General features: G+C 41.8%; 1 protein-coding gene across 2 annotated transcripts in view; it reads left to right on the top strand.

Annotated features, from left to right (window-relative positions):
• The first annotated feature begins 1,548 nt into the window (after nt 1-1,548).
• Nucleotides 1,549-27,183, top strand: part of PTPRE (protein tyrosine phosphatase, receptor type E) — a 182,163-nt gene continuing 156,528 nt past the window's right edge. For both annotated transcript variants that reach the window (XM_019556286.1, XM_019556285.1), the window contains exons 1-2: nt 1,549-1,621; nt 9,227-9,289. The gene's annotated coding sequence lies outside the window, so the exon portion shown is untranslated. The remainder of the gene's footprint in view (nt 1,622-9,226; nt 9,290-27,183) is intronic.

Here is a 27,183-nt window from a genome sequence, read left to right as displayed (position 1 = left end):
ATTAATTATATATTCTTTTTAAATGAATATTTTTTTTCTTTAAAAGAATTAATAGAGAAGTCTGTTTGGATTTCTCTGTCTGTCTGTGCTGGGGTCTAACCAAGAGCCCATGCAAGGTTTAATTCCAGCTTCAGCCTTTAATTGGGACTTCAGTGAGGCATAGGGCTTTTCCTAGGCTATCTACACAGGGGGGAAATTTCACCTTCATGTAATAAAGTAATCTTCCTGATTAGAAGAAGTATTCTCTAAACAGGAAGCACCTGTAAAAGAGCCAGGAAACTCTCTAATAGTTTCTTTCAGATCTTTTTTGTTGTGTTAGGGAAAGGTTGACCTTTGCAGTATGGAGCAGGGGCAAGGCAGCTACAGATGTCCTTATAGGAAAATCTCTGTTGATCTTTGAATATCCATAGAAGATAATAGGCATGACTTGATAATATATTCTGTGTAGAAAATCATGCAGGTTTAAGAAGGGCTGGTGAGACAGATATCACTAAATTCTTTGGGATTAAGCATAGATTTAGACTCATTTATTGTAAAGATTGCTTCTGGCAGCAAAGTTAGTAAAAGAGATCCTTCCTCCAGCAAATTCTTTATTGTGTTAAGTCTTGTGCTTCAACGTGCCATGACTTCAGAACCCCGCTACTTTGTTGTCTAGCTGCTTCCTGCACAAACTGCCCCTGGTCCTTTTATCTGGCTGGAAAACATGGTCATGCTTTATTTGGCAGATATATCCAAGCTGCTGGAACCTACTCTTAGTTGACATGTTGATGCTTGTTTCTTTTGTACCGGTCTTTGTTTTTATGGTCTCATATCTGTGATGTGGTCTTAAAAACAACTCTTCATTATGTTCCATTTAAATGCCCAGTAGTCTTTATATGTTGGCCCTCTTGAAGTCTGTGTCCTCTACATAGAGCAGGAGCAGGGAAGTGTTCATCTTAAACTGTCTAATTTTTCTGTCTGTGGAGACTTGCTTGTCTGAATTTTCCGAGGGTCACATGCACCTTTACCTTACTCACAACCTTCTTAGATTAATTATTGTCCTACTTGAAGCTTCTTGGGCAGAAAAAGCCTTCCACATTGTCCACTTTTTGCTCTGTACTTTAATATCTACATGATTCTTTTCCTTTCTCCTGTTTTGCCACACTGACCTGCAATACACATTTTTGGCAGTCCTGGGAGGAGTCCCAAGCTGGCCCTCCAGTCCCTTGTTCAATGCATCTAGTAGATTGATGTTGTTAGTGAACTTTCAACTCCTTCCTGTGTATAATTACCCCAAGACCTTTGACCATTACAGCTCTGTCCATCAGTCTGTTGATGTACACAAGGAAATACTGCATACTTATATCTGCTGCCTACCAACATCTGAAACCAGCCACTAAACCTGCCATTGACTGGCATGGGCAATCTTACCAACTCTTGATTTTTTTTTTTTTTCTCTGTGGGGTTAGCAATTTCTTTCCCACACTGTATAATCACTGACTAGCTCCAAGTCCATCATGCTATGCCAAGTTGCATCTTTTATAAATTGGTGTTTTTCTGTTTCAGGGACAGGATCGACTTCAAACACATGATTTGCTGCATATATCCTCTGTCTTTGTGGAAACCAGACATTTCTCCTCAGGTCAGTGCCTAATATTTGGATTTTGAATCTTTTGATGAGAAATGTGGTGGGTCCTTTGCTGAGTAGATGATCAGAGAGATTATTGTGTAATTCATCCCCTTCCACAGGCTACCTTTTTTGGATGTTCTCCCCAAGATCAACTTCCTTGCACTTAAGGGATTTTTTTGTTCTGCCAGAAGTTATGGCCTAATGGGTAAAATTGCCTGTTTAGATTACCATTTCCTGCTATAACCAGCTCTTCTGATATGCCATCCTCTCCTGGGCTCTGGTTTTTAATTCAACTTCTTGACATTCTCTTAAATTTTTTTCCAACAAAGCATCATCGCTCGTTATCCTGCACAGGTGGGGCTCCAGTTTAAAGGATTTTTTTGAGTACCATCTTCTCTTTAGATCCATCATCCTTATAGAAGCCTGAACAATATTTCATCCACCTTTTCAGGATATTTTTTTCCTCCTCAAAGCACCAACACCTATTGTATGGTACAGTTTAGGCCTGTGCTGCTTCTTAGTCATACTTACAATTTGAATGCCTCTTTTGACTAGAACTTTCCCAAGAACTTGTCTCAATGTTACCACATTGCCCTTTGAGCAGTTTTTCTTGTTCCCTGTTCATTGTTCTCTTTTCTATAGAGTTCCTGTATATGACTATATAATGACATCTTGTTTTTGGCTTTCCACTTGGCCAGGTAGAAAGTGTTTTCTAATATCCAGGTCTTATTAGCTTGCCCATGGTACCAGACTACCAAAGCAATTTCACATTTCAGCTTCAAATGGTCATGGTTTCCTTTTCAAACTTCAAAAGTTAATCTGACTTCATTGATCTTTTGTTTGAGATTTTGTTTCAGTGTTGTGATCAGTTGGCCCATGTGGTGCCACCCCAGTTTCACCCCAGTAGTTTCAACAGCAGAAATATCCCTGATGATTTCAGCATGCACTACCCAGTTCAGTGTCTATCTTTAAAAGCTTTAAATCTGTTTCTTCAACTTGATTAGTGATAATAACACCAATTTCCTCTCTTTAATTTCCATTCTCTTTTTCTTAGGCTTGAGGCTGGCATGGGTAAGACTAATGGTAGAGTTCTTTTGTGGTTGCCAAGCCAGTTTTACATGGTTACTACAATTATGGTATGCTGGCTTAGGCAATATTAAGGGCCCTAAAAAGCCCTTTCAGCTGGGGAAAGAGTCCCCAGTCCAGGAATTGGATGATACAGTTGTAATACTGCTACCTGAGGACATCCTTCCAAGAATTTGCACTTTTATAGGGAGGTTTCAAGGAGACACGGCTAGATTCAGGTGGTGTGAGTTGGGAGGGACAGCACAGGAGTGCAGATTTTTAGCAGTCCTGTGATCCATCAGCAAGCCCAAGAATGCCATTGCAAATCAGACAGGTTCTCCAAGGCTCTCTAAGTTTCAATCAGGTCTCTCCATCACCTGGAAGAACCTGAGGTTGAAATTGTGCCAGTGTTGTTTAAAGGCATGCCCCCAAGGTATTAGTTCTATGCTGCTCTTATGAGAAGCACTGCACAGAATCCTGTTCTTTGAAATCTGACTGGTCTGTGCGAAGAGGCACCTTTGGAACAGAAAAACAGGATGGTTTCCTGTCATCTGTACACCCCTGTGCATTTAGAGTCCTGAAAATCCTGAAGATTAATATGTCTACTTTTGTAATGCATCCTCATCTGACCCTTGGGATTTGAATCCCCCAAAGCAGAAAGTAGGAGGACCCACTCACTTTATGCATTAACTGTTCTTCAGGGACTTGAGCAGGGTGGAACAGAATTGCACTTAGGTGCCTAAGTTCACTTATGTGCCTAATAAGTAGAATAACATCTGCCCTGAATATTCTATTGTAGTTCATTTGGTTTATTTTGCATACATTTTTAAGCAGAATTATTGCTAGCGACGTCATAGACCTAAAAACACATTTTGCAATGCCTGCATGCTTATTTGCTTCAAGCTACTTCCTACGTAGTTGTTTTATGGGGTGTGTCCTGATCAAACCTTATTGAGTAGCATTGCCTATAATGATTTCAGAAAGCATTATCACTCCTTAGGACTAGTCAGGCTCCTAACATTTTTCATCAATAAACTTAGTAGTTTGCCATCTGACGGTATTTGCATATACAATTTGGAGGAAGCTGGCTGAAAAAATGAAAACCTGTTTTGGATAAACAACTGATGGTTTAATGTTGAAGTGTTTCACTCATTTAATTTTTGCAGATTTATTGCAGAATTTTATTGATGTTTTATTGAAGTTGTGATTGGGATTGTTGAAAATTGGATAATATTTTAAGTAATATTTCTTTGTTACAAAGTACATTGGAAAGAAACAAAATAGTTTGCAAAACTGGAAATTATTGATGACTCAAACCATTTTCATGAATAAAGAAACTGCTTTTGAGAAAAGTATATGTTACAATTTTCAAATCTTCACCTGAAAACTATTGTCTACCTTGATAGTTAGGTCACATATGTGGCAAAATAAACTAATTGTGCCTAATTTCTGAGTCCAGATAATTGTAGGTGCAAAATTATACCATTAGTTATTTCTGCTGGCATTTACGCTTGCAAACTAGAGGTCAGTATCTGAAAGGTTTAGGGAGGTGGCAGAAGTTAAGAGCCTAGTGGGAAATGAGGGCAGATGCATAGGCAGGCACAGTGCCATGCAGTACATTAGGGAAAAATTAATTAGGTTCATTGGATTCAGTAGGTTATTGAGTACAGTTTTTCATGATGCACAATTATTGGAGTGTAACCTTCTGCCGGGCACCAGTTGGCAGCAATAAGGGCTGGGTTCAATTTTGAGATACTAAATGTATTTTACCTTGGCTCCAGCCCCCACCCAGAACACCTGGGAAACACTAAATGAATTACCAGGGTGTCCTGCATAAACAAAAACCACCTCCTCACAAACAGTATAAACACAAGCATCCAAATTTATTAGAAAGAATAACACAAAGCAAAAGAAAGCATTATATATCATTTTAAAACACTATTATTATAAAGCAAAGTGTATAGGTGGCACCCTCTTTGGAGAGGCTTCACTCATACCCAGGCAGTCTGGGACTCAGGGCTCCCTAAGAGGTAGTCCTGGGGGCCTGCACCCCTATACCTTGGCTTGTGGGGGCCTGCACCCCTATACCTTCAGCAGTGGGCTGGAGAGGAGCCCACCAGAGAGTACTTTGAGCTGCTCCTTGGATGCAGTGCACCACGGAGAACTGTTTGAGAGCATGGGTCCTTCTGTGCTGCAATGGGCTTTGCTGCTTTCGGAGAAATGGTGGAGTGTCGACCTCAACTTCGACATGGTGGCTTTGAGGGGTTAACTGCGGTTTTCATCAGCACACTACACCCCAAACTGCAGAAGACTGCAAAATTGCTCAGAAGAAAGGTCAGACCTATCTTACTGGGACTCGGACTGCAGACCTATACTGCACTGAGGCCTGGACAGACGACAAATAGTGTCAGGTCTCACCCTCACTCTGTTCATGCCAGGCTGTACCCTGGCCCAAATCTGCCAGTGAAACACATGGCTGAGGTTCAGCTGTACAACTAGGCTGAAATGCAATAGCTGTGAAACAACAAAAAGGGTCCAGGCCTACGGCTGCAGCCTGGACATCCAGTCTCAACTATAGCACTGGGCTGAGATGCTACAATTCCCAAACACAGGGGCCAGTAACTGCCAGGACCCATTCCTGGGCAGTTTGCTCCAGGGATTAATACCCTCATGGCATTAACCCACTTAAGAAAAAAATGGGGAAAGAGGGAGGAAGTAGGAGTTTCAAACTCTGAGACAGACTTTCTCTCCTTGTAGCTGAGGATTTCCCATCCCATAGCTTTTGCTGGCCTCTCCAGTGAAGGGCTGAGCACAGGGCCAGACCAAGATTCTTGCCCCACATCAACACAAATAAAACTCACAATGCACAACCCAGAGTGTGCATGGGTGTTACAGTAGAATATGTCAGTTGTATATTTTTGATTGAGTAAAACAATATTCTGTAGGCTGTTTCTTCACCCTTATATCAACCAATTAGGGATGGATGAATTGCTTTCTGATATTTTGGAGTAAGAAGTACTTGCTATAAACTGCCAAAAAGCTTAATTGCTTTCTAGATTTATTCTACCCTTGTACTACTTTTTCTTACCCTACTTTCTGACCTCAGCTGTCTGAAACATCAACTAGAATGTAACAGATCATTTCTTGTTCAAAAAGTGATTTTCAGAGCCCTTGATGTAGCACTGAGTGAGGTTGCAGAGAATAAGGACTTTGTTGCATGTTAATTTTAGGCAATTTGGGGAGCTTGTAACTCTGGGATTGTCCACACATTAATTCATGAAAGTAGTTTTAAGTGCCCTTTAGGCATCGTAAAGTTAAGCCACTCCAGAGCAGGTTTATATGTGATCTGTGCTGTGTTACCCAGCTCATACTACACTAATGTGTGGCCACTGTAATATAATGTAACAAGTTACCTGCCCACGCAACCCTCCACCCTGCTACCCTGGATCAGACTGCCGCCCCCCACCCCCATCCCCTGCCAGCCCAGATTGGCCTGCTGCCCACCTGGATCAGATCTGCTGTCCCCTACCTACCAGCACCCCAGATCCTCACTCACCCCTGCCTCCAGTGTCTCCTGGCTTGCTTGTGGCTGTTGGTGCTGTCCCAGGGGAGCAGACAGGGAAGGGGAACTTGCCTGCCCAGCTGCTGCAGCTGCCACTCTGGGGTGGGCTCAGTCCAGAGAGCAACAGGGGAAACTCCTGGGGGCAGGGAGGGATGGGGGGAACCAGGAGGTCACCTGGAAGGGGAGAAAGGCATTCTTACCTTTCAGTCCTCCAGGCCCCGGCTCACCTGAGCATGTGACTGTTCTAAAGTCAAGCTAACATTAATTTTAATTACTAATTGAAAATCCTAGGTATAATAACAAGGCCTAAGGTAGACCAGTACCTTCCATTAATTAATTGAATATAGGAATAACTTTTAGAGTACATAATTCTGTTACACGAATGAAGAGATTGGTTATGTTAGAGCCCTTCTTTCAGCGTGAGGCTTTTTGGCACTACAGCAATACAAATAATCTGATGTAGCAGCTTGTGTTAGAGGACTTCCTAACTCTGTTACTTTCAGAGTGCTCATCATTTGAAAATGTATTTCTCTCCTCCCCCACCCAACCTTTTTTTCTTTTCTAAGCCTATAGCTGCTTCTTTCTTCAGGTAAGTATTCTAGTATGTTTTACTTCAATTACTGCTTCAGCATTAGCCAAGAATATTATTTGCAAATATAACTGTCTTGGACATTTCCAGTATTGAAGATTATTGAACTTGTGATGAAATCAGTAACTCAAGACTGTATTGCCACCACGTTTCCATGTTAGCAAATTAGTTAGCCTTTTTTAAATGTAAGCATTAATGCTCAAATGTTGCTTTTGTATTGAATACAAACTATTTGCATTGTTCAAAACATATTTTCAATATGTTTATATTTCATTAGCTTGTTGTCATTTTAAAAAGCTATTGGCTTATCGTAGTGACACACATTTTAAAGCCAACTGTCAGATAATTGCATTGATGATAATTGCTTCTTAAATTGATATGCTGAGGAAAAATGCTGAAAGGGAACTATTTTAGATCATGATATCAGCAAAACATTGCTGTCTTCATTGTAATTGCATTCCTGTTTGGGGTCAGATGATAATACAACATTTGTTTAAAGGTTTTTGGTGGGCTTTTTGGTATGTTTTCCTTGGGGAGAATGAGACCTTTAAGCTTAGCTATCTAGGATTTTCATTATCTGTTAATGCCTGACTTGTTCTCTAAAAGAATAAGAACTAAAATTCCATGTATGTACATAGACATAGGAATGAATTTGCAGCAATGTTACAGTTCCCTCATTGGCAATGTTATATAGAGGCTAATATATGATTGCACATAAAAACTTCCATAAAATGGGTCTGTTGCCATCTCCCAATTCCCACTTTTACCTCCACATTTCAGTATTTTATGGTGACTTTTGTAAAGGATGGTGTGAACTTAGTTGGCCTCATCTTTCTTCTTCCTTCGGTACTACTTCTAATTGGTTACTTCTAGCTGCAGCACTTATTTTCCCTGAATAGGTGCTGTTGGCACTTGAAGTAGGGTAGTGAATGCTAACATGACTGATGGTTTCTTCTGGGTCACAGAACAGTATGCTTATCAATTCAATACTGTTCTAAGACAGGAAGTGGGACTCTCATAATGCAATGCCTGTTGCTCTTTGCTTCTTCTGTAACCCTTTATCTACTGAAAGCCTGCCAATAGAATGCCTATTAAGTAGGATATGGTAGCTTCCATACTATTTCATTTCTTTAAAAAAGGATGTGCTGAAAACTGTAGCTATTTATTTATATGCTATTTTAACGTCTGTCAGCTTCCTATCCAGGTATTCCTGACTTCAGTGATAATTAAATCTAGTTTTCTTGTTTTCATGTTCCTTGATACCATGACAATTTCTAATACTTCATTATTTTTTAGCCCAGCTCTTTAATCTTATCACTGTTTATCTTAGCTGATAAGAAAGCTAGAAAGGAAGATGAAAGAAATCTTCACCAGTGTCTGGTTTCATGGGTACTAGGCCATAGTAGCAGTACTGCACTAGTGGGACTTCACCAAATAGACTCAATGCTAACATAAGCCATTTAAAAAACTGAGCCACTATCTTCCTTATTAATACATGAAGAGAGTACACATTGTTTTGTGACCTAATGGCCTATTGGTCTGGCATGCAGGTTTTGGTGAAGATAAATCTTTATATCCTATAACAGATTTTTGTTTCAGGTCAAATACCGGTAGCTCTTTTGCTGCCGAGAAGTGGATAGAATAAAATGGTAATCCTCTGTAATATATGTATTACAGAGAATGAAGATTTGGGTATGCTTTTATATATACATTATCTATAAATATGTGTATACGTGTGTGTGTGTATAAGCATACCCAAATCTTTATTCTCTGTAATTGTTTTATATATATATGTATGTATATATTTATACATGTGTGTGTGTATGTATACATACATACATACAGTGTGTGTGTATAAATATATTTATATGTATATAAGCATTCCGAAATCTTCATTCTCTTTTGATCATTTTTATTATGTTACGTTTATTTCACTGATGACCTTAGGTTTCGACTTTAGAGTGAAAAGTGATAGCCTGATAAAGAAGAGCACAGCTACAATTGTCTCATCTTAAGTATCTGCCTGATGGGTTAAAGTACATTTTATTTGTGGAGAAAGATTCCTTTTACTTTTGCATTAAAAGCAACTGTATAACCATATTTTTTTTTATGATAATTGTGCTTCTGTCTTAGTGGAGAATTTTTCCTAAACCTTACCTTGCTAATATTTTAACATGAAACAAATTATATTTAATATTTGTTATTCAGGGAAAAATGGAGAAAAATATTTTAATAACTGTTAAATCTTTACAAAAATGGAACTTACCATTTTCCAGAGGGGCTAGAATTACAGCATTATGCTGAAACTGTCTGCAGTTCTGAGACCATGTTTTCAGCTTCTGTCAATACAAATGAGAAAATTGAATGATTTTGTGTATGATGCATTTGAAATCTTTTTCAGGACTGCCTATGAACATTAGAGGAGATCTATCCAATAAACCACATTTGACTCTGAACACAAAAGGTATTTGCATTTTTTATTTTTATTGAACTATCAAGGCATAGGAGTTTTTTATTCAAAGAACTGGGACGCACACAATCACTGTTCGTTTGACTTCAGAAAACAAAGATTTCATGGGCTAGAAAATTCCTTAAATATCACTAAAGAATGTCTTGCGTTTTCCTTGTGGAAATTGCCTTTGTATATATCAATGTAACATATTTACAAGCCCAGGAATAGTTTACCAAATAAATGAGATTTATATTAATAGTCTGGCAAACATACAAGACTAAAATTGTTTAATTATGGCACCTATATATTCTCACAGCTTAACTGCATTTCTGTAACTGATTTTTGTTGTTATTGTGGGTTTCTTAGTGAAACCATTGCATTAGTGTACTTCTTAATTTTTTCCCCATGTTTCTAGAAACTCCCTTGCATTGTTTTGGGATGTATGTTGTATGAGTACAGTGGACTACTGATATTCATGAAAACCATGAGAAGACACTGTACAGTGACAAAAGGCCTGACCTGTACTTTACTGTAGCAAAGCAAGTGCCCAGGGGTGGAAGGATTATGATAGCTACCACACTAAGATATTGATGTCTGGGCAGTGCATATAGGCAAGGAAGAGAGAGGATATGAAAGCTTTTTTGCTTTTTTAAGTCTTGGGATTTGCTCAGGTACTATGACAATGAAGTTTTGTAGGTGCCTGTATAGATAATTCTTACTCAATGTTACATAAGTGACTTAAATTGTTCAAAAAGTGCATAAGCACATAAACACACCATGTTAAAAGAGGCCATAAACACAAACTATGCAGATTGTAGCATGACAGAAACTGCAGTTACTGTCTGAAAATACACTAAGAAAAAGAAATAGATATGTTTTCAGGGACAAACAACAAAGGCATTACCTCCGAGAACTCGTGCTGCTTAGAGAAAACCATACATAGCAACATCTATTTTAGGAATCTCATCGCCACAGTAGCTTCACCATTTAACATTCTCTAATTCTTTCTGTTACATCCACTTAAAGTAGAGGAGGGACCCCCCTTTTACAGATGGAGAACTGATGTACACAAAGACTTAGGTGACTTGCCAAAATCACAGTAGCATAACTGAATGGGGGGTGACTGAGACAGCAGCCCTGGGTGATACCTTTGAGAGGGGGTAGGGCGGGGACACAAAAATAGCTGCTGCCACAGCTAGTGGCTGACTGCACCCCTACCACTGGTAGTGCAGCAGCCAGCACTGCCCCATGTGCAAAGCTGCCCTGTTTACTCTTCTGCAAAGTCAAAGTCACACAGGAAGAGCGGGAAGTTGAATCTAGAAGTACCAACTACAAGTCTGGTACCCTAACCAATGAGACATAACCAATGAGACATCCTTCTACCTTGATGGTTTTCAATGACAATATAGATGCTACACAGGGAAGTTAAGGTTTGGATGTACAGGCATTTCTTTGTGTTTGGAAGTACAGGCATTTCTGAAATTAGGCTAACACTACATAGATGGCAGAAAGGCACAATTTGCTAAAGCAAATCCTTAAACTATTGTTACAGTCTGTATATTGTAGCTACATTAACAAAGAATCAGCATGTAGAACCATTTTGTTTCTGGAGAAGAGAGGCAGACTTACTATCTGTTAGTGCCATAATATCAGGACTCACTTTCCATTGTCAGTTTCACAGCTGCCACAATGATTTCTGCCAAGAATTCAGCTCCTGCTTTTTGTCTAATCAAGCCTCAAACACTGAAAAATGCTATTAACTCGAGCAATCTATTTTAGACTGTTTTCTTGAATTTTCCACTTCAAGAGATGATTTTCTCTCTTGCTAGTCATTACTCTGAATATATCCTGCGATACAAAAGCACACAAATGTTCCACGATTCCAGAAGATTTATACTAGTAGTTTAGTTTTATTTGCATTAAAACTACCCTTTATTCAGATGTGGGCCTGCCTATTACTCCAGCTCTTAAAATTTAACTTCATTTATGTGTGGCCAGAGAGTCTAACTGTAAGCTTTGACCTAACCAAACCACAAGTATGTTTCAACGTTTATGAAACTTAAATGGGTCTGAATTTTGTCACCCCCATGTCACATTGTTAATTCAAACAGCTGCTTTGAAGTTGTTAGTGTACAGTTTGTTTATTTCAATAGAAACACCATCCCATAGGGCAAGTCCACACATGCAAGCATGTGCGCTTGCAGTAGCTCAAATAGAAGTGGTGCAAATTTGAGCCAGGGCTTTGTGCCTCAGTGCATGTGCTCAGACATGCACTTTGTTGTGGAGCAAATTGTGCCACTTGGGGCAAAATGACCCTGCCTGGCTCCTCCTGGATCTGTAGCCAGGGGGAGCTAGAGCCTGGGGCCAGCACCTGTGCTGTCCCCAGCAGTATAAAAAGCTGCCCTGTCCTGGCCATCCATACAATATCTGCCCTGGCAAGCAGCTCAGGGCTACTCACTCTCAGGAGCTTCTGGGGCCCAGCCAATTGGTACCTGGGGACACTATCCCTTGTGCCAGCTGGACTGCTGTAGCAGCATACCAAATCCATTTTTAAAAATACCCCAAAATCCATGTTCTTCCGCAATTAAAACAAAAGACCGCTCTACCCACATGCACACACATACACACACCCTATAGAAAGAGAGAGACACAGAGAGATGGTGAGGAGTTGGGTAATGCTTTATTGGTATATATACAATGTTAAAGCAATGTGGAAGCCTATCAGTGTCTCTATCATCATGAATAAATAAATTCTAAATACCTATATGTGTTGATGTGTGATTTTGGTTTTCTACACACATGATGGGTGTATGATAGGGGGATGTGGTGTCTGCAGGAAGCGGATGCAAAGGGGTGTGGAGGAAGGCAGGTGGGTGTGTGTGGAGGGATTTGGGTTGGTGTGTGGGTAGGTGTGGGGCAATTGCTGGGGGGACTGTGGGTGTGGGGGACCTTGTGGGGGAGCTGCTCAGGAGGGCCCATGGTCCCCCCAAGGCCACAGCCCCAATCCCCCACAGGGCCCCAGCCCCCCTGCCCAGGGTGCCAGCTCCACTCTGGAGCCAGGGCCGGTAACTGACCTTTCACAGCAGCAGTGGGGGGACCATGCACCAAGCCCAGCCGGGTCCTGCCGGCCCTGGAGCTGCTTCTGCTGCCCAGCCGGTCCGTGGTATCAGGACCCGGCGCAGCATGTCACTGGAGTGAGGTTGTGAATGGGTATAGCATATTCTGGAAAGATAGGCAAAGGAAAAAAGGAGGAAGTGTTGCCCTATATATAAAGGCAAACCACATGTTCTGAGGTGCAGTGTGAAGCAGAAGGCAGGCCTGTTGAAAGCCTATGAGCAAAGGTGAGAGGTAGGCATCTGCCACATGCCAGCAAACCAGGAGGAGGAAATGAATAAGGCCTCTTTAAACACTGGCAGAAGCTTTCAAATTACAGAACCTGGTTCTCATGGAGGACTTTTTTATTATTGGGACATCTCCTGGGAGGGAAACACAGCAGTGCACAAACAGTTCAGCAGATTCTTCAAGTGTCTGGGATAACTTTTTGATACAGTTGGCAGAGAGGCCATCTAGGTTAGATGCTCATCTTGACGTGCTACAGGGAGGAATTGGTTGCAAATGTGAAGTTGGAATGTAACTTGGGTGACAATGATCAAAAAATGATAGAATTCAAGATCTCTAAGGAGAGGAAGGAAGGAGAACAGCAGAATAAAACTTCAGAAAAGCACACTTCAACAGAATCATGGAACTGCTAATCTAGATCCCCTGAGAGGCAAATCCAAAGGGAAAAGGAGTCTAGGAGAGCTGGCTCTCTAAAAATGATCTTTTAAGGGTGGAGAAACAAGCTATCCTGATGCAGTGGAGGAAGCGTAACAGGAGACCAGCCTAGCTAAGCAGCAATATCTTCCATGAATTTAAACTCCAAAAGGTATTGTGTAAGAAGTGGAAACTTGGTCATAGTATTAAGAATGAATATAAGAGTGTTGCACAGGCATGCAGAGAGAAAATTAAGAAAGCCGAGGTACGATTTTAGATGCAAGTGGCAAGGGACATGAGAAGGCAATAAAATGGGATTCTACAGGTATGTCAACAATATGAGGAAGAAATCCTAGGTTCCTTCCAGAATGCAGAAGGCATTCTAGTTATGGGTGATTCAGGGAAAGCTGAAGTATTTAATGCCTTTTTTACTTCAGTCTTCACAAGTAGCACCAGCTACCAGATGACAAGTACACATAAGGAAGGAGACAAAAAGTCTAAAGTAGTAGAAAAACAGGATAAGGTTTACTTAAGGAAGCTAGATGCTTTCAAGTAGGCAGAGCTGGTTGCACACTAGTGTTTGGGCTACAAGGCATCGTGTCCCCTGCCCTTTTCAATAGTTTGAACATGCTCAAAATACCTGGAAGCTGGAAGGATCTGGAGTTGCTGAACTACTCACCTCTGAGAGGGGCTGACCTACTTTTGAGGTATGAGTAGGCATGGTGAGGCCTCAGTTGAGGCTAGAAAACCTCTGAGGTAAATTAAAACTGTTACGTTTAAGTGAAAGTTAGGTGTCATGTGCATATTAGTGTGTTGGGTGAAAAAAAAACTCGGGTGGTGTATGCATGACAGGATGATTGGTTGGCTGGGCAATTGGCAGGTGCTAGTCACCTTTGTGGGTAAAAAGGAGCCAAATCAGGGTGCTCTGATCTGGGCTCCTTGTTCTGTGCCCTCTGTATGCGTGGGGCTGACAGGTGAAGATGCGTGAATGAGTGAAGACCTGAAAGGTCAGTCTCTTCCCTGATCCCTATGCAATTGGAGCGGCGTGGATCTTGACAGTGAGGTATTAACAGAGAGTCATGCAAGTCTGGAGTGTGGAAACAGGTTGGGTGAGGGTCCAGGGGACCAATCATGTCTGTGAGCTGAGTGGGCCAGAGTGGGTATCGGGTGTTCAAGGTGAGGATCTGGGGACCAGTATCTTTGTGAAGTGAGAGCGTGGGGCTGTCAGTGAGCTGGTAGCTTGAGTGAACAGCATGTGAGTGCTGTGGGGAGAGAGAGAGATAGAGGGCAGGATTGCTTTCTAACTCGCTCATTGTTGGATTGTTTTGTTGATATCATTGCTGGTCTGCTTTGTTGGTATAGTGCTGTTGAGTATATTTGATATATATATAACATTATTGTTAGTGTTGTTAAATGTATGTATATCATTACCCCTCCTATTTTGTGTTGTATTATTTATTGCCACATTAGAGCAAGGCTGCAGGTTTGGGACCTGGTGAGTGCAAGCCTCCATCCCTTTCATTTACTGTGTGGTTGTGTTAATTAGATTAATTATCTGATTTACACATCTGCCATTAACACTAGGGGTACTGAAAGAATTTGCTGAGGTAAATTCAGAGCCTTGTGGAGATTAGGTGAGGGAATGGGTGACTGGAAAAAGGGATAATACCCATGTCGAAGAAGGGGAAGAAGGAGGATTCAGGGAACGACAGACCAGTCAGCCTGAACGTGGTACCTGGAAAAATCATGGAATAGGTCCTCAGGGAATATATTGTGTAGCACCTAAAGGAGATCAAGGTAATCAGTCAGCATGGATTCACTAAAAACAAGTAATGTCTGACTAGCCAAATTTCATTCTATGATAAGGTGACAGGGTCTGTGGATAGATGGAGAGCAGAAGATGTGACATAGCTTGACTTCAGCAAGGCTTTTAATACTGTCTCACATGACATTCTCATTAACCAGCTAAGGAAATATAGGCTAGATGAAATGTAGATACATAACTTGTTGGATCATTGTGCTCAATGAGTAGGCATGAGTGGTTCAATGTCTAGTTGGGAGGGGAGGTATCAAGGGGGATGCCCAGAGGTCTGTCCTGGGTCTGGTATTTTTTTAGTATCTTAATTTTTTATGCACTTTGGATGGAATAATGAGGAAGTTAATTTGTGTGAACTAATATAGATGGTGGAATTATTGGCTTGGCTGCAGTGTTGCAGAAAAGTGCACTTGTGTTGCTGAAGAAAAAGTCAACAGCATACTGGGTTGTATTAACAGAAGTGTCACTTGCAAATCAAGAGAAGCGATTCTTCTACTCTGTTCAGCACTGGTTAGCCTGGCTAAGCTAAATCAGTTTTGTGACTGGACAGACATCCTAGAAATGCAGTGGCTCAGGCTAGAAGCCAGGGGGCACTAGAGCAGCCCTCCCTTTGTTGCTTCCACAGACCTGAGCTGAGGGGGGCATAGCCACGCCCTGGCAGGACACTCTGATTATCCACCCCCCTCCCCAGGCAGCACAGCAGGGAATGTTTATAACTCCTAACCCACTAAGAAAACAAAGCCTCTCTCCAGTAACTAATGGAGCGCTTCTTAAAGAGCTCTTTCAAGGAAGCACATTAAGCTACCTGTTGATTAGCTCCAAAAAGCCTGCCTGCCTCTTGTCTCCCATAGCACAGACCACAGCCAGCATGTGTTCTGCTAACTAATGCTGAGGTGTCTGCACAGGGCAGATGGGAGAGGGGACTAATCCCTATTTAGCAGGGAGAAGCCGGGCAGATGCTCTATACCTGCAAGTCTCTGCCAGAGTTCTGGCCAGGGAGCAGAGGGGAGGAGCCATCCCTGCTGTGGAGCAGAGAGCCCTGCCCAGCCCAGAGAGCATGCTAGGATGCTGGGGGAGTCTAGTTTATCTTAAACCAGCCAGGGGTTTGTGACGGACATTGCATAAACTGGTTTAAGCGAAATCAGTTAAGTCTGATACTACATTCAGCCAGGTTAATCTCAAACTGGTTTCAGTCATTTTCAAACTGGCTTATGTGTACTGAACATCTGTTCTGTTACAAGTTTCAGCCAGTTTCTGATTGCTTAAACTGGTTTATGTGTAATGTCTGTCCCTAGCTGTGGAGTACTAAGTCCAGCTTTGAGCCCCACACTTCAAGAAGTATGTGAACATACTGGAAACATTTCAGTGCAAAGCAATGAAAATGTTAGGGGTCTGGGAGACAAGACTTATGGGGAAAGGCTGAAAGAGCTAAAGTATTTATTCTGGATAAGGGAATTTGATAACAGCCTTCAAAAATCTAAAGGGTGATTTGTAGAGGGAATGGGGAGAGGCTTTTCTCTGTGGCTGTAGGGGAGAGAACCAGGAACAATGGCTTCAAGCTGAATCAAGGAAGCTTAGGCTGGAGATGAGGAGGAACCGTCTTACTATGAGGGTGGTCACTCATTGAAACAGACTACTCAGAAAAGTTGTGGAATCTCCATCCTTGGAAGTTTTAAAGAGCAGGTTAGACAGACACTTGACTGAGATGGTTTAGTCAGGGGTGATCCTGCCTTGAGTAGGGGGCTAGACCAGATGACCTACTGAAGTCCCTTCCAGTCTACTTTCCTATAATCCTATTGTGACAGGTGCCTTCCACTTTAAAACTGGGAGCAGGCAGCTGGCAGCTGTGGCCCAGCCCCAAGTAGCCAGCCATTTTAGCTTCAGGCTCACAGGGCCGAGGCACCAGTTTGCTGCAAGCAGTCAAAGGAGTAACAATACCCAGCTGAACTGCTGCTCAGAGAACATCTTGGAATTCAGGGCAGGAGTTATTGGGGATGGCAGGAGGCTCCTGGTCCTGGGTATGCCTGGAAACTGCACTCTGCTAGGGACGGTGGCCTGGTGGGACTGTTTGTGGCAGGATGGTCCCCTAGAAGTGCCAGGCCAGCTACCTCCCCAGTGAAAAGCAAAAAGGAGCATCTTAAAACCCCAACCCCCATATCCTGGTTACCTGGACATAAGGACAGGCACGGGAGCCAGGCATGGCTACAGCCACCTGAGCCCCACAAGGGTGTAAGATTCTGTAAGCCCCAGGGACGGGGCAGTAGTGTAGCTCTAGGGATAGGGCATGACAGAAAAGGTGGCCTGCACAGAGTAGGGTACACAGTGGTGGCCTGAAGGCCTGTAAGTTGGGGGCACTGAGTAGGGCTGAAAGGGTGGCCTGAAGAGCAGCACATTGGCCAACCCCCAGAGGAGGGTTTATATGTAGAGAGGCCTGGGTAGGGGCTCGGGGCAGAGTCAGCCCACTGTTTGGTGAATTGCCTAGTCACTATGCAGATGAGGGTCACGGGAGAGGCCCAGAAGGCTGCACCAGCACCAGCCAAGGAGTGAAGGGATAAGCCTGATGGCCTATGGAAGCCACTCAAAGGAGCAGGGCAGGGTGAATGTGGCCCAGTAAAAAGGGCTAGAGTCCCAGAGGCCCAATGAGAGCAGGCAGAGTGATAGAGGCCCCAGTGAGAGGCGGGCAGTATGCATGAGGCCCAGAACAGAGCACTATGTAAATGGCCTAACAATGGACTGGGTTTGGCCTGACTTTAAGCCGGGGTACAGTAATAGCATGGATGCCATCTGTGAGGCATGGGCCATGGTGTATGGCAGGTACAGAGCTGTGGATAGCGCCCCCTGGCATTGGTGCAGGAAAATGGGCAGCCCCCTTAATGTTACACCAATTAACCTAACAATAAGTCATGGCAGACAAGGCTGGGTGGACTGCCCTATGTGGACAGGTGGGCAGGCCGATGTAAGATCCAAACCGTGAGATGGTCCCTTGTTACACTCCTGAAAGTAGGTTTGTACTGTATTAAAATATACGTTTATGCCAGCATTTTCGACAGCGTTTTGGTTTTAAGTGCCTACTATGAGACGCTCTACAAGGGTGTATGTTTCAGAAAACGGGTGCTTAGCACTTTCTAAAAATCAGGTCTATTTAAGAAGTCTCATGTTGGGCACCTAAACATTAGCTGCTTCTGCAAAAAAGTGGCATTAATATTTGAGGTAGGATCAGTCGCATCCACCTTCAGTACACATTTCACTGGAGAAGCCTGTTAACTCTACAGAGTTGAGATGAAATAGTGAGTGACAGATGTCTGAGATCCTTATAGGAATAGTTTGCAACCAGTAACTGCTTTTGTTTTGCTCCTCTGTTCAAAGGGAGCATAATTTAGCTAGAGTCAAAAAACAACGTTTTATATCACTTACTTTTCCACAGAGAAATTGTTAATGGGGTATACAGGCTAGCAGCCTCATATTGAATAATGTATTTATCAGTATTACAGGCAGCTTTCTCCTTATAATTTACAGTGTGGAGGTCATAAGCAATTTGGAGGGCAGAAGGTTCTCCTGACACTTTCCTCTTGAACTTAGAGGGGATTTTGATTTGTGCTGGTTCATCTACAGTCACTGATTGGGTTGACTGTTTCCTATTCCAGTCACAGGAGGAAAGTCTTAATAAGATTACACGGAGAGAACCTTTCTCAGAAGATCCCATTAAAGTTGCTGGGTGACCGTATATCACATGGTAAAACCATGAGTACAGTATTCAAAGTCAAGGTTTCCATTTATCAGAGAGGGGATGGGAAGACAGCTTCTTCTATAAAGTTGCTTAGCAGCACTAGATTAAGATAATTTGAACAAACAGTTTAACAGGGAGCTGCATTCATCTATCAGAAAGAATGGATCCCGTACTGCTGTTGTGTTTGTTCTCCATCAGATCAACCCTGAATGGAAAAGAGGTAAAAGGGAAAAGGCAGTTATTTGTTTAATTTAGTTAAGTGTATGTAAGCATGTATAGCCCTGAACACCCTTACATGCATGCACATGAACACATGAATACACACATATTTATAAAAGCCTGTCTTTAATATATATATATATATATATATATATATATTCAAGACACACCTAAAAAGTCTTACATTAATGTGTGTACATAGGTATGTGTAAGGGTGCTTAGGGCTATATAATTTTTGTCTTATAAAAGAAAAATATAAATTACATGAAACAATATTTTAGTATAATGTCAGGAATTTATAAACTGAAGGAATTTCAGAAAGTAAAAATTGTGAACTTATTGTAAAACTATAATTTAAGTACCATTTAAAATTTTAATTGCTCAGCTATTCACAATTTGGAGGACTTATTTGCTATATCTGAGAGAGAATCCTTAAAGCCCTTAAACTATAAAGGCAAATATATGTATACCTTTAAGCATTGGATTTCCCCTTCTGAAGTAAATGGGACTGTTTGTATGAATGAATAATCATTTCTATAAAATTATCTAAGATTAAGACCTAGAATTTCATAGAAAATAGGTAGGGGTTTATTGTCTCTGCAGCAGTAAAATAGAGATATTTAAAGTTACTTTTAAATATGCACAGTTTATATGATTGTTCTGTCTGTTAGATGAATGCTGCTGCTGCTGCTGTGTTCAAGGTATTGATGTAGCCCACTGCTTGAGAAAGAAAATAAATTTTATTAGTAAAGTTCTCCTAAGAGTATATTAAATTATGCTATTTTAATATTGAAGATCTCCTTTGTGATTCTCTGTCTAACCTGTTTAATTACAAAACTGTGACAATGAAGGAAGGTTGACCACTGTTTATTTTTATAGGAATGAAAGCTAAAACAACAAGTTCATGGTAATTCATAGTGGTTTTTTGCATCTACAGTCTAAGATTAAATGGTACTTAAAAGATTAAAAAGGAAGTATTTCTCATCTTGTAAAGAACAGCTAAAGGGAAGCTCTGGTTTTACAAAGTTTTCACATTCTTATTATTAAAAGAAGTTACTGTTAAATTAGATCTTAATACGTACCAGTTTATTTGGTATGTCAAACTAGGCAGCTGGGTAATGTATGATCATTCAGATGCATGAAAATCTCTGAGGAAACCTGATAAATCTCTCTCTATATATATATAAATCTCTCCTTCAGTTGTTTTGGTGCTAGACTGAAATAGAACCCTTAGTTTAAAGAGCCAAATCAATTTGGTTTTGCAAGGGAAGCACTATTGCCTCACTGTGTAGTCCCCTGCCTGCCCCAAGCCCTGTAGCTTGCATTAAATACATATATTAAAGTCTCAAAATAAAAAGCCCCTGAAATTCTTCTATATGGGTTTCAGGACCCAGAAAACATTTAGTCATGGAACCAGTGCTCCCTTTTCATCATGAGGTCTGCCTTACCTGTCCCCTGTAGTCCTACTGGAAGACTTATGCAGTAACAAGTAACAAGCTGCCTTCCATACCCGGATGAATTTAATCTTTGATGTATAATAAGAAATGACAGGTAAACAAAATGTAATGTTAACGAAGTAACTGGATAATAAATCTTCCCTAAATACACTGAAGTGTAATTTATTTTACATTGTAAATGTAAAGCTTTGTATCCCAATGCAGGTTTTCTTTTTGTCTGTGTTCACCTGTAAGTAGAAACAGATGGCTTTGGCACTAACATATCTAACATAACCAAGTTATTTTGTTAGTTGATGCTATAATTCACAATGGGGCAGAAAAACTAGAAATCTAAACATTATTTCAATCAAAGTACCCTCTCAGGAAACCAGCTTTGAGCACTGGTGAAATGCATTCTTCTACCTCGATGGCTACAATGGAAGCTGACACTGCTCAGCACCTCACAGGCTTAAGTATGGGAATATCTAGATACAGTCTCTTCTTATGTCTCAAGTACTTTTATTGTTTCAGTTATTTTTTTAGTTTACTTTTTATTGTGGCAAAACAGAAAGTCCTTGGTATTTATTGCATCTTTTCCTTGTGTTTGGTATAACTGTGGTGTACTTGTAAAGTACCAAAAAAAACAGTGAGAGGTTGCTGTTAAGTATCAGGCCCTTTACTCTTCTTTGATGCAAGGTGTTGAAGGAAGCAAATATGTAGAAGGTGGGAAAGAACCCACAGCAGCAAACAGGCGAGAGTGGCAGTGATGAATAATAATCCTTAGTTTTAGTCACTTGTCCTGGAGGGAGGCAGGAGCCCCCCTGGCCTGTCACCTAAATCAATTCCAGTGTCTGACTTGAGAGAGGATGTGCAGATGTAGCATCAGACACCTCAGTGGTTGGGTGGGAGGGTGTTTAAGGAAGTTATGTTTCTCTCTGGTTTGGCCATTCTGGGTGTGGGGAAAATTTGAAATTTGACAAGCGTGTATTTTCTGATGAAACTTTCACTGAAAAATTCCCAACCATCTCAGTACATAATTGGCAAAACTACATATTTGTTGTGCAGTCGTCAAAGTGGGTGCTAATAAACTTTAACATTAAATCAGCCCATTCTGCTCATGCCCTGTTTTGCAAACAAACCTATCTTTAAGTATTGTTAGAAAGTAGTAGAAAAGGAATTTGCTAGATATTTTAATCCCCCTGCTTTAAATGGTAGGGTTTTTGTACTATGAATGCAATTGGACAAAATTAGGGGGTGAATGAAATGAATCAGTCTATATAAACTTCCATAACATTCATATAACTCAGAATTTTGGCAAAGTGAGCTGGTAATTAATTTTGTGTTGACCACTTAAATGTGTATATGGCCAAGATTTCCAAAGAGAATGTTTCTGCTATGTCCTTACAGTTCTATTAATCAGACTGAATATTTCAAATTTTCCTTTAGTAAATAATCTCTTAAAATAATATCTGTTTCCAAACCCATAATTTAGGAATCTGTTGGATAGGGAAATAATAATCAGATCTGGAGTCAAAGACTACTTTGTTTCACATTTGGTGGATTTTCTCTCAGGATCTGAAATAAATGTATATTTTGTGTTTAGAGAGACATAAGTTTCTAGGCCAGTGCTTCTCAATCTTATTAGACTGGAGGCACCCCTCAGAATATGCCAGATTGTTGTTTTTCACTTGTTTTAAGACTACAGAAAAATGATAGAGCATTTTTACTGTTGCAAAATGCTCAGAAAGGCTACAACAGGTCAGAATGTTTTAATGCCATGGGTTCCTATTGGAAGTCTCCTGATTTATCATGTGGATCAGGTTCACATACCTAACAATGCTAACATTGTGTGGCACTCTGTGGGTCCTTTGAAAACATCTCAGAGCACCCAAAGGTATTGTTGTACCCTGGCTGAGAATCACTTTTCTAGATGAATAGCATATCACCACTTGATCCTACCTGCAAGGGCAGATCCTGGGGGAGTGGCACCCTCTTTCCACAGTGTAGCTTATGTTGATGACTTCAGTTCCCCTGAAGCCTGGGTCTACTGTGGAATCTGAGGTGTGGGTGGAGCTCCAGGCTGGGAGGACCAAGGATGGGATACCTGGGGGACCAAGCAGGGAGCAGGTGAGGAAGGGGATGAGCTTCATCTGCTGTTGCTGACCCTAGGACTATTTCTGCCCTCCTCTGGTCAACGGCTGCAGTGCAGGCTGCTGGGCTCAGCAACAGTGGCAGCAGATAGGTCCCTGCCTCTTCAGTGCATTCCCCCCACCATCCCACAGTTTCCAGCTGCAGGGAGCAGCTACAAAAGGTGTTGGGCCTGGCTAAGGATGACAGCGGGGTGGTCCTCCTTCCCATGCCTGCTTTTCATCAGTGGAGGCACCTGGAGAGACCAGGCAAGGGAGCAAGAGTCACTGCTTCTGTCCCCAGTTGAGCTAGGTACTTCATGCTGCCATGCACAGAAACTCTAGTTCAAGCAGGTCAAGAGAGGCTCTGGGGCTCCCTCAACCCCTGGGTCATCTGCAGACAGCAACAGTGGTGGTGTAGGGCCCTTCTTGCTACTCCCAGTGACAGCCCCTGGACAATTCCTGCTGGAAAGGAGAAGGAATGAGAGGGAAGGCGGGGGGTGTCTGCACTGAAAGGGAGCGGGTGCTGAGAGAGGTGGGGAGAAAGGGAGTCTTACCTGATTTGGGATTCAGAAGTCTCCAGCAGATGCTGCCTTGGTGTGGTCTGCCTGCTGGAGGGAGGAGAGGTTGCAGCTACCCCTCCAGGGCCAGTGACATCTTCTGCATCCCACTTTTCAAATTCTGAGATTCATCCATGCCCCCCATCTCTCTCTCTCTCTTTCTTTCTCTCTCTCTCATTAGCCGTATTTATTGTTATTTTTACAGCCTGAATTGATTCAATCTTTGCATATTAGTCTAGCGTGCCTAGATAGAATTCATTTGAAAGTGAATAGACATTCACTGTTAACTCAGGGAATGGAGACACATGCCTGAAGTCCTCAGGCTAGAAGCCCGGGGGTGCTAGAGCAGCTCTGGGAGGAGATTTAATTCTCCCTTCCCTGTCCCACTGGTATGGACCCGAGATGGAGTCTGCCTGGTGCTCCCCTCTCACTGCTACAGTGGTGGGGGTGCCAGATGCTGATCTGCATGGCCCCCTGAGGCACAGCGGGCAGGGACAGGCACCCCCCATTCTACTCTCTCTGCCCCTGGGGGACTTCAGCCATGGTCTGGCCACCCCAACTGCTACTGCTGCCACTCGCCACTGCAGCAGCAAGAGGGAAGCACCTGACAGACTGCGATTTGAGTCCATGCCAGTGGGACAGAGGATGGTAGGGGGGATAAACCTCTTCCCTGATATCTTTGGGGCTAGCATCTGGCCAGGGCCCCACCCCTGCTCGTCTCTGCTCTGGCTGGGGAGCAGAGGGGTGGGGCCAGCCCTGCTCTACTGGCGCAGAGATCCCAGCCCAGAGAGCATGTCGGGATGCTGGGGGACTTTGGTGTAACTTAAACCAGGAAGGGGCCTGGGACAGAAATTGCATGAACTGGTTTGTATTCAATCAGTTAAGTCTGATACTGCATTCAACCAGGTTTATCTTAAACTGCTTTTGGCCATTTTGAAACTGATTTGTGTGCACTGAATTTATATTCTGTTACGTGTTTAAACCCGGTTCTGATCACTTAAAACAGTTTGTGTAATTTCTGTCCTTAGCTCTAGAGTCGGATTTTTAATTACGCTAAATATAAAAATACATAAGTGCTTGAACAACTAATAAATCTAGACCTGTGTCACTAGTTTCCTTTATAAAATAATCTAAATAAACATTTTAAAAAATGCAAGCAGCAAAACAATTAAAATAGGATTTTCATTGTGCCCTATAACTTGCCCAGCTGTTAATAGTGGATGAGGTTGTTTCAAATCTGCATACATTCAAGCACAACTCTGTTTCTTACAGTGAAGATGGAATCACGTCATAAATAATATACAAATGACAAATGCAAATATAATTGCATATGTGAATTCAGGAAGCAGATCTGTGATTGAGTGCCAATGTCAATCAGTCCTCTGCACCACAACATATTGCATCCTATTCCAGAAGTGTTAAACCCCTCCTTCTCCCTGTTATTAGAAACCTTCCCACATACGTAGGAGGAATTTTGTATCACTTGAGTTATTTCCCATTGCTATTCAGTCAATCATCATACATGCATCAGCTTCTTCTGTGTCATCTTTTAGAATGATACTGTTCCTCTGATGTGTCTGGAAGGTATTGGCTTCTAATTCTCTCTAACTTACTGTTTTATGTGAACAGAGATTTTCCAGAATAGTTCAGTGGGATGTTTGAGAATGATTACATTATTAGTGAACAAATAAAGGCAAATCGTAGCTCCTGTTGCCGTTATTGCTGTGTGAAGCCTCTATGCTTATGTAATATATTTCACACTAATGATTAGCAGTTACACTGTGATGAAATAGATTGCTAATACTCAGTGGCTTAACTAAGGTGATGCAAATGGGAAATGGCCTTGGATGCTAATTTGAGAGAGGTTGGGGCAGAGGGCGCAAATCACCAATGCTCTTGTGTCCCAGGTGCAGTTACTAAGCTCCTCCCCCCAAGAGTTCCATAAACTTGACTCAACCTTGTTGGAAAAAAGATGAAGAGTGTGTGTGTGTGTGTGTGTGTGTGTGTGTGTGTGTGTGTGTGTGCTTTTTGGGGTGGAATGAATTTAACATTTACTGCACTTTCCTGTTTCTGTGTATATAAATGCTGCTATCTTGTAAACTATTTGGCATGCATCTGTTCCCATCCATTCCAAGCTTTTCTGAGCTTCACTCTCTCTTTACTCTTGATGAAATGTGCTGGAAATGCATGTTTCTGGTCTCTTTCACCTGTCCTCTTCTTAAAAAAAAAAAAAAAAAGGATTTGAATGAACTAATGCTGTGGTTTAATACAATAACTCTTTTCCTCTGGAAACAGGAACTCAAATAGGTCAGAGTACAAGACAGAATAGAATCCTGTGTTCCTTCACACCATGCATTGGAAAGGAACAGCACTGCAGAAAAGAAGTCATATTGGGGCTGAGCAGAGATGAAAAGAAAGCAGCTGCACAAAGGGGTCGGTCCCCTGCTAAGCTCTCTGCAAAACTATCCAACCTCCCCTCTGCAAAACATCTGTGCAGGCATTGGGCCAGGCAAGAAAAAAAGACCACGGAGAGAAGGAAATTGTATAAGTGGTGGAAAGTAAATGCTGCTTGAAGTTAACCCAGAATTAAGTTATTGCAGCATTTAATTCCTTTTTTTAACTCCAACGTGACAGGATTCAGTGCAGCATTGGTCAGCAGCTGGGGGTGGCAGGGCACTCTTTAAGAATTTGGTCTTCTAACAGTTTGAAATTCATTTAAGTCTTGCCTAAGAACAATGAGCTATTACTAACTTACCCCAGTTGAGGGGCTGGCCTAATGACTCAACTGTTCCAAGTTAACTGGAAAATTGCATTTGGCAAGAAGTAAAGAATAACAGGCAAACGTGAACCATCTCATGAGACAGTTTCAAACAATCTGCAAAACTACTGAAGGCATTGCTTTGTGCTCTGTGCTTAGCTACCAAAAACTCTGAAGTGAGCTACACAGCATTCCATGGAACTAGTAATCAGTTATGTAATTACTTTAAAGGACATGAAAAGGACATGATTTTTTAAAGTAGAGCCAAGTGCTTAAAAGTTAAAGATGCCAAATTTGATCACCCAGTCAGTCTTAATTCTGCTCCCTTGTTAGGTCCATCATCTTTACTGACTGAGGCATTTGGCCTATGTGAAAAAAAAATAGCATGAAATCATGTCATTAAATTTTGTATCATATTTCAGCTGCAAAAAGACATCAGAATATGGCTGCAGATCAGACTGTACCAACCTTTAATTATTAACTTCAGATTGCTTAGGTTGCAAAATTAAGCAAACTTTTTAATGTAATTTCCTAGATCTTTTCTTAAAAGGAAAAATTACTTTTTATATATAATGGTTACATATCATTATCAAGTTTGGAACAGAGCCTTCAGCCTTGAAACAAAGGTTGACACCAAAACTACACAGCTTCATCAGTGGCATCAGGACTTGGGTGTTTTCCAGGTTGGAAAGTGGTTTGTATAATGCGGGAACTGGATTTTGGGAATGTCTGTATGAAGGGATCAACCTGGATTTGCTCATCTCCTGTGCAGAGTAGCTAAAAGAGGAAATGGAGAACAGAGGCTGTGTGCTGCATCCAGGAATATCTCTCTTCCTATAGCAGAGGTGGCAATTGCTGCTGCTGCTGACTGGGCCACTTGGACAGCTTCCAAGTCCTGCCCCTTTTTCGTAGCTTGTCGTTGGGCGCATCTACATGAGATGCTAACTGCACAGTAGCTGAATAATACTGGGCAGGAGTGCATCACAGCACAACAGTGCTAATATACTACTGCACAGTATTATTAGGCTACTGTGCAGTAAAATCACTAAAAAGGTGTTTACTGGCACTACTGGGCAGTAATTCATTTAGTGCCTGATTATACAAGTACTAAATAAATGCACAGTAACCACTGCACAGTAGTGTCTTGTGTAGATGTGCCCAATTCTGCACAAAAAATTGAGGAACACAAGCTGGGCTGGAAAAGGGAATAGAGTGGTTTCTAAGAACAACAGAATCCTTTGTTTTTCATCAGAAGCTGCACAATATTTTATAGGTAGCAAGGGGTGAGAAGGGATCCAGAAGGCACCTATGGCTGCATCCAGAAGAGCACGGACATGCAGTATGTGGTGCTGCAGACCTGTCTGGGGCGCCACACACTGCACATGCAGGCATTTCCTGCATTACTATCTTGCAGCATGGGGGGGTGGGGGGGATTTGATCCTGGGAGCACAAAGGTTAAACCCAGCCCTGAAGACCTCTGTGTACCAAAAAGTGGGGTTGCGCATGTGGTG

This window comes from Crocodylus porosus, unplaced genomic scaffold (genome assembly GCF_001723895.1).
Source record: "Crocodylus porosus isolate Cpor-Errol unplaced genomic scaffold, CroPor_comp1, whole genome shotgun sequence".
NCBI lineage: Eukaryota > Metazoa > Chordata > Crocodylia > Crocodylidae > Crocodylus > Crocodylus porosus.
Note: the sequence above shows the minus strand (reverse complement) of the source record. Positions and strands in the feature narration are given on the sequence as shown.